Raw genomic sequence first — 16,860 nt, forward strand, 5'->3', positions numbered from 1 at the left:
AACGTTTCGATATGAGCAGTTGCGAATACGAATTACCTACGGATTGAAAAGGTTCAGGATGAATAATTATTTTAAATTAATATGTGTACGTAATGTACTTGTGTGTTTAAAAAAATATATTTCATTCATTTGTATGATTTTGTTATCAAATTATAAATATGGTTGATATTGTATATTAAAATAATAATTGATGTTAAGGTATTAAAATATCAAATTCATTATATGACGCATCATATAGGCAATTGTACATAAATAATATTGCATTTTCTGAATTCGCATAAAAAAGTACTAATACTATACATTACATTACTATTAAACTTAACTATTACATTTTTATTATTTTTTACTAAAATATAAATTAAATTTAAAAAAAAGGTTTTTGTACAAGCTGTACTATATTATTGTTGAATATATTTTTATGAGTGCAATATACTAGTATGCATATCTAATCTAACCTAACTCAACCTAACATTAGGTACTACTGAAGTTATATATACGTATAAAGTAATATTCTAATCAATATACAATTATTCATAATCCATCTATTAATTTGTTGGATTGTTCGATGAAGAAATCTACAATTAAATTGAGTTGATAATGTTATTGCAATTTTGATTATTATTATTACTGTCCCTCATTATAATGATAATAATGTTTTATAAACATAATACATAAATACAAGTCTGTATTTGATATGATATGAAATGTAAAATAATAAATCATTTACTGTCAATATGCTTATAACGGTCACGACCTAAAATTTATTTGTCAATATTTTCATAAAATATTAGTTTTGAGTAATATATGTAGTCCGTAGGGTCACATAATATCATACGCGACAAGTCAATGTTTAGTTTTTTTTTTTAAATTATAATTTATAAAACTTTAAAATATAACATACTCTTAAAACGTTTAATTTTAAATAAGTAGATTTTAATTAAGTATAAATAACCATATGTTTTAAATCTTCTAAGAATCCATTTAAATTAATAGCACAATCCTGAAAGCATGTGCACAACGAAAGGTATGATAAACAGAACTAATCACGATTTATAAACTATATGTATACTGTATAGTATAATATATTATATTACTAACCGAAAAATAAGTATATTATTGACGAATGTCACTACTAAAATTTCGTTATGTTTTACCGTTATAATTTTGACAGTAATCATATTATATACACAATACACGTATAATAACTACATATATTATACACCCATGTAAAATAAATAACAGTATATTATATGTATATATATATTGCGATACGCATTGCTCAAAATAATAATGTTGAAACGTATTAAAAAATTTTAAAAACCACCGTATATATGAGGTACCAGACTTAAGTGTTCATATTGCTTTAAATTGTCTACGCCGACTCAATGTTTATAGCGCATTCGACTGCTATATAGAGTACATGAAGATGCGGAAAAGATTATCGCCACACAGATGAATGGACACTTGCCTGGGGGTTAAGCTCCGTGACCCGTTACGAAAACCAACGGTCGATGAATGCATATAATAATAATTATTATTATGTTACGGGAAAAACGTGAAATGTTTCGATGTAACAGAACACGTTCTAATCGAATAAATTTGACCATTATGCGCACGTGCGACTGAAATATAACTCGGTTAAAAATAGCGTTCACATGTTTCGTTCGTATGGAATAGTAATAATATTATAATATATTATGTACTCGTTAGTTATACGGTCGTCCGAGTTTTCGTCAGTGCCGGGTAGTTAATCGAGATCGGATGATTTTTCACATAAAAACCGTTTAAACGATATAATATCAATATCAATGCCATCGGAACAGCGTAATCGATATGCTATCATATATGCGCTGCTTCTACACACGCGACAGCACACTACAATGGTTTTCACATGTCCGTCTAATATTTTATAAAACGTACAAGTGTGTACGATCGGTCGTTTTCAATAATAATGAGTGACTACGGTACACGATGCCCAGTGAAAGGAATCGAAGAAAGAATCGAACGCAGTTGTGAACTGGACTGAATTTAACATGGTCAAACGATGGGCGAGGAGTGCGGCGTGTTACGCTGCAGCTGAAAACGTTGGCGCGGACAAACCCTCAAAAGGACGTCGACCAACACGTCCACACCGTCATTACCTATTTGCACGTCGTCAAAGTAGCTGCGTCCGTTCCCTGAACGGCGAACGACGTTGACTTTTTGGTCGAGTGCACAACACGCCGCTATACAGAGGTGCTTCGTATAACATTATTATCGGAGTCACCGCGAAATGAGAAATGAGATGATATATCAACCACAGGAAATAAATCTCTGCATGTCCCATACTATTTTATCCGTCTGTATTTCGTTTTATTATTATTATTATTATTGAATTCTAAACGGAGCGATGAATGAATTCATTATGAAATGTTATCATACTATTATATTACCTATATATATATTATTTTTTTGTAACCGAAGACACTGAATCTTAGTATAAAAAAATACTACAACCATCGGTTTTAAGGGAGGATAATGGTAGAAAATCGGATCTAGTTTCTACTTCGGCGGGCCAACATTTATCCTTACTTTTTAAAACAATTCGAGAAAAAATACGAATATTGGTTAAATTATAAACATTATTATTATAATAATTATTTTATAACCCTGGTTGCCAAAAAGTTAAATAATTTCCATTTAGAAACGTGTATCGTCGTGTACCTACAACGATTTATCATTGAATTTGAATTTAAAACAGCTGTTTCAATGGCCTAATTAATGACGCGGTACATTCGACACCTACCTACAGTACAACAGTTAACTATTTGACGGCTTTTTTACCTTTGTTAATTTTTTTGTTTTTGCAATTGACTGGAAAATTGTATGGAATTTCTCGTTTAACTGTTATTTATGTGGCCCCAAACACTCGGAAACCAATAAGTTCACCGAAAATATATACATTATACAAGACTGTATATTTTCATTAGGAAAGTACCCTAGTAATTTTCTGACACGGGACCAACAAAAGTTTGATAAATGCACTTTGTTCCAACGATTAATGTTCTAATAAATTAGTCTACCTATGGGCATAATAATTAAACAATAAAGAAACTTAGAATTGCAGAACTCAGTGAAGCTGTGATATTGACTATATATAGTATAAATGTTTATTATTTATTAATTTTAGTTAACAAAGTGAAATATTTTTTTTTTAAGTCTTTTATTATATTATAGGTAATTATTACCATCGTGGTATAATGCAAGTATATTTAAAAATCGACAAACGGAAATAATTCAATTTTTATAAATTATTGCAAATTATAATATACTTATTAGTATAGTATATAAAAATACTGTACACCCATTGATTTAAGTATTAAATATTATTCAAATATATCTATGTTAAACGACTTAAATTTACAATCGTAAAATTACTTAAAATTTGAAATTATAGTATACAACAGCATATTAAGTAGATATATATAAAAATTAAATTGATAATAATCAATATTATGATGAATTTTTTTTTTTTGTAAAATAAAATTAAGTTAATTTAGTTTTGAATTTAATATGATAGTCGATAAAAAGTATAATCTTCAATCAGAATTTAAAAAAAAAAAATGTTTAGATTACGATGTTTACATTTTTAATAATTCACCTAGTAATCTACAACAATATATTAATACCTATGACTGATTATAATTACAGATGTACCTATAATGTAGTTTTCAATAAAACCTAATCTAATGGATATTTAATAAATATGTAATACGTAAATCTACTGGTTATTATGAAAATGTCTTAAATATTCTTTATGGTTATCTTTAGTATTATTAAATAATACTCATTAAGTTTACACTGAGTCTTTAATGACTTTACTGAGAAGCAAAAGTCAAGAGTTTGAAAAGTCAATGAAGTATTTTATTATAAGGATTAAAGGCTCTAATGAATCTAAAGTTTCGCCTAGTTAAGTTTATTTTAAATACATTTCAAAGAAATAAAATAATACACCATTATATATAGTATATAAAGTATTCTAATTTAAACATTTTTTATAATAAAAATATGTATTGAATAATAGATAAACGAGGACGATAATAATAATAATATTGTTATACAAACCGTTATAAGATAGATATCAAATACAATCGATTAGATAAACATTAATTGTATCGTATATATGATATTTTTATTGTTATAAATATAAATCGTATTGTTTTTATAAAACACTAAACCATATACTTACAATATTAATAGAAAATTACTTATTAGTAAGATATTGATAAAGATATTATTTTAGAATTTTAAATAAAGCTATAATATTATATTCAAATAAAACTATTTTAGTGTTATTCCATTTTATGATTAATCTAAAATATTTTAAATTAATTAGACATGTAGTGAAACAGTTTGTTCTGCATAGACTCAGAAGAAATAATATCTCAAGATCGCCAAAATATTTACATAAAATTAAACAACATTACTCAAATTAATCGTAATACAATCGGTCACTACATATTTATATTTAATAATCTTAATTCTTAACAAAAAAATTAAAATTAACCACAAAAAAAGTTAATTAAGTTTACAGATGAAAGTATTAATTTATATTTAAAACGCGTATAACACTATATAGTGGACTACTATATGTTATTATTTTATAAGTGTAGTCTTCAAAATCCTTAACAATACCAAAATATAGTAAAAAATATATCCATAAATCTACATAGATACCCCTAATTGATAAATTCTTAGTATAATTTGATTTTGTTTCGTGTTATAATATAGCAGTTATATAAATATATATTTATACAGTGTATTAAATTTATAATTATATTTTAAGCTTACTTATCTAGTACAATATTATTAGCTAAATATCTAAATGTATAAATTGAATTTTTATCCACATTATTTATTCGTTTTTATGTATTTGAAAACAACTTATATTCCAAAAGTAAAAAAAGGTAAAATAAAATTGAAATATAAAATACATATATATTATATACTTATACATAATATGTATACATAATATATACATACATATTTGAATTCTATATTATTATGATAACAACATACTTCAAAATGTATAAGCTTAGTATATTGAAGTATTTTCTATAGTGAATTGTTATAAGAAAAAAAGTTTCTACGCAATTAAGATAATAGTATCATAACAATATATTGTTATTTGATAGAAAAAAGTATTCATGTCCATTCAACCAATCATATTGAGTTGGTTGGACATTTTTGTAATGATTAAAGTTAATTTCCACTTTATCGCTAGCCAATTGTCCAGCTTTCTAAGGTTATTCTCAGTAAAAACAAATGATATTTAAGTATAAAACCCGGGTATAAAGTTCATTAAAATCGTAAAAAAAACGAAATGAAACGATTAAACTAATAAAATGAAATGTACAGGTTGGTCAATACTTTATAAAATATATATATATATATATGTGTGTGTGTATGTGTGTGTGTGTATGTGTGTGTGTGTATGTGTGTGTGTGCGTAATCGTAGGTAGTTTGTTACAATCACAGTACCTATGTCCTGAGCTATATACATCCAGAATACACCAATGTTGTAATCGTATAAGTAAACTAGTATAGTGTACATTAATTTCACCTTATACGGATAAATGTACATTATACAGTTATATGTATGACATTGTAGCAATGAATACTGAGTACAGCCATTATTATTAATCAAATATAGTTTAATCCATTTATGTAATTCAATATGACGAATTATCATAATATTTAATGCTAGATATTTTATAGATTAATGTACACATATTTGATGAACAATAATTTATACGTAGGTAATAAATGAGTGTTTGAATACATACGAATAAAACTTATATATTTTATATTATTATATAATAATACTAACGTTTATTTATATTATTTAGCTAGATAGTTAATACAAAACAAAAAGAAATTTTTAAAATTGTGTGTAACGTTGATGAGATGAATTACGAGTATTTCATGTAACAAAATAGTAAACATTTATTCGAGATTATATAGGTATTTCCCGTAGACATATTAATAATGGTCTGCACTCTAGTCTCATCTCTTATCCCTTATCTACAACATCCGAACACAGCATCGAGTAAGAGAGAAACCCATACTAAAGGTTTTCATAGAAAGATAAATAGTATTTTAAATGACTACAGTATATTATTATTTACATAGAAATACAAATGTATCAATGTATTACTTTAAAAGATCTACTCGTATCAGTCTTTCATTACTTCTACTCAATGTTTGCATTTCATTTTTTTTTTTTAATCACAGTCTATTTTTAATATATATCCATAATAGTTCCTAACAAACAAATAATAGTGAATCGAATATTATAATGTGAAATACATATACAATTATGTAAATTAATAAGTTGATGATTTCATTGTAATTATCATGATTTTAGTTTTTCCAACTGTTTACAGCAAATAAAATTGACGTGGTCGGATTTATTAAAAAGCATACAATTTATAATATGCTATCCAAGTAAAGAGACATTTTATATTATCTTGACTTTATTTTCTAGTTATTAATGATTTATGAAATACCAAAACTAAAGAATTCGCCACAGGATGGTCATTGCTTTTAAAAAAAAAATGGTCACAGAAAATAAAAAATCTTCTACAACATTATTTTGATCACATTATAAAAGCACATATTTTCATATGTTATTAAATTATTCTAATCAAGATTAAAAAAAAAAAATCATTTTTTTACCTATGTTGTAGGTATATTATGTTAATTGCCAAAAATGTTTATATAACAATTGGTTATTACATCAGACTATAGCAAACGTATTTATGACACTTTTATGGAAAATTTAAATACATAACTTTTATAGTATTGCATGGCTATTGCACATTGATAACCATTTTTATGACTTTTATTTCCATTGGGTGTTATATTTATATTGTACTATATGCACAGATTACTAACAATGCGTTTTTCATTTATTTTATTAAAATCTTTATTTCAGACCACTAAATATCAATTAGTGGCTTAAAATTATTAAATTTTTCCTTATATGTAGTGTCTATAATCATAACGCATAATGCTAGTTCATATACCTATATTTTATAGCTATATTTACTATTAACTATTAATCTATTTAATATATTATTTTACATTTGATTAGTATTTGATTAAGAATTTCACACAGAATCCATTCAACTTAACTTAATTTTAATAAATTTTTATTTTACCATTACACTATTTCCAAAAAACTTCAAATGTTCACAATGACTGATGAAACATATGATAAGTAAACTAATATAATATAATTTAAATATTAAAAAAGAAAAACAACTTTTAATTTAGCGTTTTAATTATTTCTAACCGAAACTTCAAGAATTATTTTTCACTTGTTATGAGAAACATCAACTCTAATAATGATAATTTAAATTAGGTTCATCATTTCCACCAAAATTAAACTATTTTATTAATTCAAACCAGGAGATAAATTAAAGCAAAATTATGATTCACAGTTACTATAATAGTTACCTATGTATAGTTTAGCAGCAAATGAGTTTTAAATAATTTATTTAAGACCGCATGCTAATTTATTTATGTTGAAGTGTTTAGTGTTGTACTTATTAATAACAATAATACTACATATAACTATAAAATTGATTTGATTTTAAAATTTAAACTTAGCTTTGCTAATTTCAAAACACAATTATTGTTTATTTACAATCCACATAATAGGTAATAACATAATGCACATATAAGGTAATTTACTGATTATGATTCATATGAAATTGATCAAATATTGTTGACGGTTATTGTAAATAGTGTACTCCTAGTTACGCTGTGGCTTGCTCCTTATAATTTGTGTTTATTTATGGTACATTGGTATATAACAGAACGAATTTAATTGTTAATATATAATTGAGAAGTTTGATAGAATACCTAATTAGAGTAAATAGAATATTCTATGAAATATCCTATGGTCCTTGTCATATTATTATGATTGTCCGTTTATAAGTGATTTTTGGTAATGAAATAGTTATTTCTTTAGTAAATAAATGTTTAAAAAAAAAAAAACATAAATAAAAACAATTTTTAATATCAAAATGCCAAGATATTATAACATTTTTAAAGGAAAACATTTTTTCAAAAACATTTAAACTACCCTATTTTAATCTAAATTTAATCTAAATTCGGCAAATTTTTTTATTATTATTATTATTATTATTATTATTTTTTTTTTTGAGTTAATATTTAGTGAATAGGTATTCAATTATTTGAAATGAATTATACAACAACATTTTATAGTTCCTTCTCAGACGATTTTCCAAAGATACCTATTGAATTTTCTCCAACAGGGCTTAGGTAACGTATGTGAAAATGACGGTTTATTGATTAAAAAATAAAATCGCGCTAAATATAATATATATACCTATATTTACATAAATATAAATTCGATTGAAGACGACACAATCATTTAACACAAGCTTCCAAAATTATTCAACATTATTTCTGCTGGAAACTACGCGATCTATAATGGGATAAAACTACCTAATACTCCACAATCAAATAACATACTAATAATCAAAGAATCCATTATTATTAAAAACTCATCCTAAAAAAATAAAATTTTCCAAAACATCCAGACAAAGTTTATCCAAATAAATAAAAAACATCGTATTAATGTAAGTACCACCCTACTCCGGTATCATTGGAAACGAAAAAACAGAAAAATATGCCGACCTTGCAAAGAAAAATATTCCAAACATTACAATAAATAACTACTCACTAGCGATATTAAAAATTCTATTGATAAAAAATGCTCTCATCTTGAAAAAATCAATGGAATTTAATACCAATATCTAACAAATTTAAAAATAACAATAAAAAATATTTAAAATAACAATTCTATAATAGCACACCCATTCCAACTTTAACCGACGACATACATCGCAAACACCCGCACCAAAATCGGACACTCCTTCTTTATACGCGCATACCTAATTAGTAAAGAGATTCAACTAATATGCAGCATATGTTACAAAATACTATAACTATCAATCACATAGAGGAGAAATGTACACAATATATTTCAGTCTTCAACAAGTATCGACGTGAACATGTCACCTAACATAATAGAATCGCTTAATGAAAATTGAACATTGAAAATTATTGTATTCTTAATAAATATCACAAATGCTTTTAGAAAATTGTTATTTTTAAATCTAACCTAACCTATGCAATATGTAATATCTAATGACAGACTTATAACCTTTGCTGTCGGAGCCTTAACTTTCAAATAAAAAAAAAAAATCGATATCTTACATGTATATCACTACCAACTGCTACAACAGTAGTCTAGATCGAAATCCTATTATAAATCTGTAAAGAAAATTCAGAAGTTATTTTGAAAATTCACTTCTTTGTTTGACTTTGCACAAATAGGCTTAAATCATAAAAACCATCATAAAGGACATCGATTACGCTGAACAGACAGAGATTTAAATTTTCTAACGTCAAAAATAAAAACAGATACCAGACAATCCCAAATGTAAACCAATAAAACGCCATTAAATGCTCGACATCGAAATTCCCGAAACATATCTTTCTAGGCAAATGGAGAATATGGTTTTCACGTTAATCCAAATTCGAATTATGTAACAGAAAATACTTAATGCACAAAAGATAATGTCTCTGAGGTATAATTATGGTTTCTTGAAACAGTCAATATATTATAAATTATACATATACAGAATGGCGAATGCAACTAGAATAAATACGTCATTATTGAATAATATGACGGTTATGTAACATCCACAAGCCGTTCCGCCAATATCACTAAAGTCACAGCTGACGCGATTATAATATAAAAATGAAGAATATTTGTACTGAATCCTATAATATGGATTTTTGTTAAATATAATACATAATATATCAATCATAGACGACATTAAAGCATTTTTTATTTTCAAAATGCATTACATGATATGTTTCTTTTCGTTTTTTATAGTATATAATGGTACAAATAAGTATGTATATGGTATCCATTATATTTTACTAGTAACGAATTTATTGTGTAATACAATAAATTTAATATAAACGTAGATTATTAAAATAATATCAATATTTAGTATCAAGTCCGCAGTTTAACATTGAGTAGCTGAGTTTCTCTAATATCAAAAAGAAAGTACCCTATAACTAAGAAAAAACGCGTAATTTTTATAATTATTATTGGTCAAAAAAAACGCAACGATGTAAACTCGTATTAGTCGAATTCCAATCGTTTATAATAATTCCGAGCACGAACGCACGTGTCCCGAGTATTTTTCTCCCAACATGTCAAAAACAAAAATCTGTCAGGGAAATATTACGCTGGTACGTGGTCGTCAGGTCTTGATGACATAAAAAAGTGACGTCGTTCACTTGTCTCGTAAAGAACGTTTTTTTTTTTTTTTTTTACATGCTTTTATTTATGTTTTCTGTATTAAAACTACATCCCTGCAGGACAAGCGTGACCAGATTATTGTTACAATTCGGAAAAAAATACATTTATAATATTTGTACGTGTTTATTTATTATTTAGCGCCTGTACGAGAGCAGAATTAATTTTTATGTAGGTATGCTTAGTAACCGTACAAAATCCATGATCCTTTTGACTATTATGCTACCTACAGTTCAATAGAAGTAATTTATTAAAGTATTTCATTTACCAAACTAAAGACATAATCAAACATATTATACAACTCATGATATAAGTATATATAATAAGCATTTGAAAATATATAATTTAAAGTTACACACTTTTCCGATAATCTCAATGATTTAATAGGACTCTCTATCACATCATATAGATATATGTATCAAATTATTGTAAATTATTATTTACGAATAAATCAACAATATTTAGCTATTCGTAAAAATAATGTATACCTATTAAATTACAAAATAAATACTTATTATTTACGAAAGTAATTTACTAATACAAATACTTACATAAAACAGTTGTTTGAGAATTTGGAAAAATAGAAATACAAAACAATTTTCTTTAATTTTTTTTACTTTTATTACTAAGAATAAAGGTTAAAAGCTACTTTATGATATGAACCTACAAAGTTTTATATTCGTCTTGTAATATACACGTTGTGTTTCATTATATGTAATACGATCTTTAAGATTTTAAAAGTATACATATGTATTTAAATTTGAATTATTAGTTTAAAACAGATTTATTTGTTTACAAATCGAATACAGTATTAAAAGTTATAAATATGTTGATTTCCCCCAATTCTTCCCCCGTATTGGCGAGATGGTTGAAAATGGAATATATGAAATGTGTATGGCAAATTCTAGCTATATAGTGGTGACAATATCTACTATGTGGGACGTGTTAGCGGAGTGTCGACATTTTTGGATGATTTTTTTTTTTTTGACAAAAGCAATTATATTGTAAATTTTTAAACAATATTGACAAAAATTTGATGAAAAAATAACCCTTGATAAGTTCAGTAGTTGTATATTGTATAAAGTTACAAAATAAACAGCTTTTTGGTACAAAATTAAACCACTATACATAATATAATATTCAAAACCAGAGCAAACTAAAAAAAGCGTATTGGTTTTTTATGATCAAACTCACTTTATCACTACACGTATTTCAAAACAACTGTATTTCTGCAAAAATTCAGTTCTCAATTTGTGTAGTACATTTATTCAAATTTAAATTTGATAATCTACAAAATACGTATACTTCATGACAATTAAAATTTAATATACTAATATGTATTAAATGCACATGAAGCTTTCACACCAGTAAATTATAATTGAGTATAATATTATCACTTATTAGAGCTCGTAACTAACAACCATTATTTTATATAATATATTAATAATACAATTATTTGTTACTTTATGAGCACGCTAAAAAGCTAAAAAATGAATTGTTATAATGTTAAAATGTACTAAAATAATTATGATTTATAACTTAGAACTCGATTTAAATGTATAGTTAAAATAACACTAAAATCAAAATAAATACAATTAATTATATAGTTTTAAATTTACATTTTTGTTAACGTTATTACTCTCACTCATAAATTACAATGAACTTTCTCACGAAAACTATAACTAATAAAAAATAATAGATTAATATTGTTTCATTTATCTTTTTGGGTGGTGCTTAGGCGGCGCCATTGAAGTATACAGTAGGTAATTAAAACAATTTCATGAAAGGTTTATGATCATACTACTATACATGAAAACATAGTATAGCTGATAACTTGTGCGTATTCGATTTTTTAAAGCTTGGGAAGTATCTACTATTGTCTTTATAAAAGATAAGTTTTATAGAACAGTATAGTTTATTAAACGTCCATCTATGATACAAGAGAAGAAAATGATATTTCTTAAAAGAAAACAAAAAGAAATTAATATAAAATAGAGTTTATACGTTACGCTCTAAATCTCTGGAAACAATTAGTTTGTCATACAATACAATATTATTCGAATTTATAAATATATGAATGAAACTCATTCATAAACACAACATTTTAATTCGTAGATTGTCCATTTACATTATGACATATTAAGTTATACCACCCTTTTAAGACAACGACAATTTTATTTTATTAGAAACACTAAAAATTGTATAATTCCGTATTCGTCATATTAACTTGATTATTTACGCAATCAGTTAAAGTAGCAGGTGAGTAATTAAAGTAAAATGTGATGAAAAGGGAAATATACGCCGCTATACAAAGAACGTCTAAACTATTATTTAGTTACGATTTGAGTTACTATAAAACTTTAGAACAAGTCATAAAGTGCACAACAGACAACGCGTATTTTATTCCCTTGACAAACAAAGACGAACTGTGTATTTTGCAGATTTTAGGATAGTTTCAAATCTTCAAATGTAATATAATTTATGACGAAGAAATTAATAAGTGGCTTTAATATTTCCTCTTAATTTAAACTATGCGCATTATATTATTTAGAGTAATAAACACATATTATACAGTCTGAAACTGAAATGTTGTTTAAATATCATTAAATGGTTCATGCAACCAATTCCAACTTAAATCAAATAAAAAAAATATATGACTTTTACTAATTATTGCTCAATATGTATACCTAATATATCTATAATAAATAATAGTAATTTAAAATTAACAATATGTTTTATCATATATTTAGCATCAAATAAATAAACTTTTGAATACCCATATCAATATAAAAATATCAAATTATGCTCAACATACCAAAAAAAAAATAAAAAAAATAATGCATACTTTCGTGGTTTTATTATTATTTATCGATTATCAATAGATTGTGAATAATTGCTTATTTTTAGAATTAATTTACAAATTATATTGATTTGTACTAATTTATACTAAATTATTACTATATCTACTAGCTAACTTTTTTTCTAATTAAATACTTTTAATTACAATTATGATTAAGTGATGTATCTAATTTCATATCGAATGGTAGATTACTAGTAAAAAATAAAATAAAAATGGAAAAAGTTGATTAAAAAAAAAAATAGAATGGTGAACGCATTTTTCATACTTCCTTTTTCTATACAATTGCTATCCTTTAGCGTAATAATTTTAAATTTATATCATTAATGATATTTTCTAACAAGTTAGAAAATTTTACAAAAAATTAAAACGATTAATGTTTTATAATATTTCAGAGTAAAAAAATATATAATATAAATTATTATTTAAGCTTTTCTATTTTCTTCCTTAAATTTAAACTAACATTATGTTAATTTATAGAAAAGTACTAACTTTAGTCTGTAAATTTAACCCTAATAACACTGCATCTTTACTGCATCGTGTACAAATATTTTAGTGCAGTGATTTCTTTATTTTAATAATAAATTACATATTATGTATCATGTTTAAAGGAAGGAAATTACAATATAGCTATACATATTATAATAATGCATTAAAAAAAAAAAAAACACTAAAATATTTCACTTACATTCTGAACTATGACTTTCCAATTAATTAAACACTCTGTATATCAAGATTCAAATTTAACCAACAATTTAGTATTTAACATTTTTGTTCAATCAATTATAAAAATATATAGGTATATAAAACTATAAAAATTAAAGTACATTTATAATTTCTAAGTAGGTATAGTTGTTTTCATTAAAATATTTAAAATGTGTAAATCTATTTTCTGTGATTAATGTTTACATTGAAATTAGAATAACTTACGAAAAGCTATAAAAACGATATAAATGTAAAAATATATTTCAATTCAGTTAATCAACCATGCAGCCCACATAAGAATAATTCATTCATAAATGTTCCAATTCTAATGTGTTGTCCCTAATAAATCAAATAAACTTTGTTATTTGAGATAAAAATATATATGGCGTTTCTCTGTCAAGACAATATCTTAAAATGACAGGTAGAATTGAATATTCTCTTTCCGACACATTGAGCTTTTCGGAGATTAATTAAAACTACAGTCACGTACCCAAGTTTTTCAAAGTAAGCTCTTTTATTATCTATCTCGAATTTCCCCGTAATCAACCATCCATGTCTAATGATCAGAGTTCAAACGCATGTACGATCCAGAGTAATATTTATATTAAAATCAGTATTTCAAATATTATTTACTAAAAACAAATGTAATACATGCCAATATTCCGTGTTTACTGTTCAAATAATAGTTTTGAAAAATTCTATATAGTCCTATTCCTATATTCTAGAATAAATTATTAATTGTACGATGAAGTTACTATATATCATGCTATACTTTCATAAGCTTTAGCTAAACTCAGCTGACTAAGCCACCCATAACGTAAAGATGTGTGTGTATATATATAATATACATTTATAGCTATATATATAGTGCTTAAACACTAAACCTTTACCTTAATACCATAAAATGGATTTTTAATGAAAGTCTACAGTGTTGTCTAAAATATTTTACCTTTCTTAAAATATTGATCTAGTTGACACTGTGATTTGATTATTTCTTTAGTAATATACTTGGTAACTTAAGTTTTTTCTATTAAAGAATAATTTTAGGTAGGTGCCTATTTTTTTATAGTTTTTTATATGATGCAATTGGTATTCTTTAACATTTATATCATGTGTAAACATATATAGGCGATAATTACACATCTGAAATATTATTAAAAATCTTTTTATTTACCTTGGGATAAATCCAAGTTGGGTCAATGGGATAATCTCACGTCGGAGCTCACACAATACACTTAAATAATTACGAATTATTTTAAAGAAATATTTAATCTAATAAATTTAAAAAATTGAGGGTTATTCGAGTTCCCTTTACTAATAACGATATTTGCAACAGTATTACCTGTAATTTAATTTATAAAAAGCATAGTTCTACGGGTCGGGTGTTTTCGACGGGCTAACAAACCGTCATAGTTCTAAACAACATAACTAACTGGATTTAAGACTGAATAGTTGGATATCGGTTTTACGTTTTGGCACATTGATTATATAAACTTGACTTTAAATAAACCTGGAGCAATAGGAGTTTTAGTAGATGTTCTAAAAACGATTCGGATGGAAGTTCTGACCCATCAAGAAATAAGGTGGGGAGACTCAGGGTAAATACATGTAAAAAATATCACAATGTTGTATAATGGGATATGTGACGATAAAAATCCAAAGGATGTTGCTTTATAGTGAACAGTGAATATCTCTCGGCCGGCCAAGGCTGAATTATCTATTTATTTTATAACTAATACATAAAATAAATTGTTGAATTGTTGTTCAACATGCTAGCATAGTAATTAATACGTTATATATACCTATTGTATATATATATATCTTTTTATGTATTCACTATTAATTTATCTTAATCCTTATATAAAATGAATAAAAATATTAAAATTACAAAATGATAATGGCTGGAATTTAATTCATGCATTGGAAGATTCATACGACTATGATATTACATGTTTAATTGTTTTATGAATAGTTGACATTGGGAATTAAATTGAGGTATTATGCTGTTTTCATAAATTATTTGAAAAATAAATTTAAATAAATTAATAGTTATCATAAATGTATAATACAATAATTTATATTAAACACATTCATTAGCAGTTATAGGTATGTTATTAAAATATTGATTTGTTTAATGTGGTATTATATTTTTAATTTATAATAACAAAAAGTGAACAGTTTCACGCTCACTATACTAAGATAAGTATTACATATGAATATTTAACCATTCCAGATATATTTATATATTAGTTTAAATATAAGAATATTTAATTTTTAGTCGTTACGTATGTATGGCCTCATTAAGTAAAAATTGTCTTTATATAGTTAAGACGAGTCAAAATCGAAAAAATTATATATAACTACATACTTAATTATAATAAATTAACAAATTTAAAATCATGATATAAATCTACCGAAAATATCTTAGTACTATCATTGGAAACTATACTTAAAAAAAATATTGTTAGTTTCATTTCTTTATATATTACTAGTATTAATTATAATTTTCAAGTTTAATTTATAAAACGTTACGATTTTATATAAAATACATTTACGTATTACATTGTATATCAATATTCAATATATTATATACATTATAGTCTATAGATGTCTATTAAATATGTTAAACATATTTCACACAAATTAATTGTTTATATATAATTGGCATTTAACAATTACAACTTCATAAAAACTAAAAAAAAATAATGATAAAACAATTAAACCTTGGATGATTGTTATCTCTTTCTACTTTGACTCTTGGTCTGTTAACTAAATTATCAACCTAATGATATTTTATAGTATCAAAAAATGTTGCAAAATTGTGTATTCATGTGCATAATACCATACTGTGTAATGATAAAACACATATATTTATGTTTATACATAAAAA

At 24.9% G+C, this 16,860-nt stretch overlaps 1 protein-coding gene across 1 annotated transcript in view; it reads right to left on the minus strand.

The window, feature by feature from the left end:
• LOC114129761 (dipeptidase 1-like) overlaps positions 1 to 16,860 on the minus strand; it is a 139,633-nt gene that overhangs the window by 94,711 nt on the left and 28,062 nt on the right. The window lies entirely within an intron of this gene.

This window comes from Aphis gossypii, chromosome 1 (genome assembly GCF_020184175.1).
Source record: "Aphis gossypii isolate Hap1 chromosome 1, ASM2018417v2, whole genome shotgun sequence".
NCBI classification, from domain to species: domain Eukaryota; kingdom Metazoa; phylum Arthropoda; class Insecta; order Hemiptera; family Aphididae; genus Aphis; species Aphis gossypii.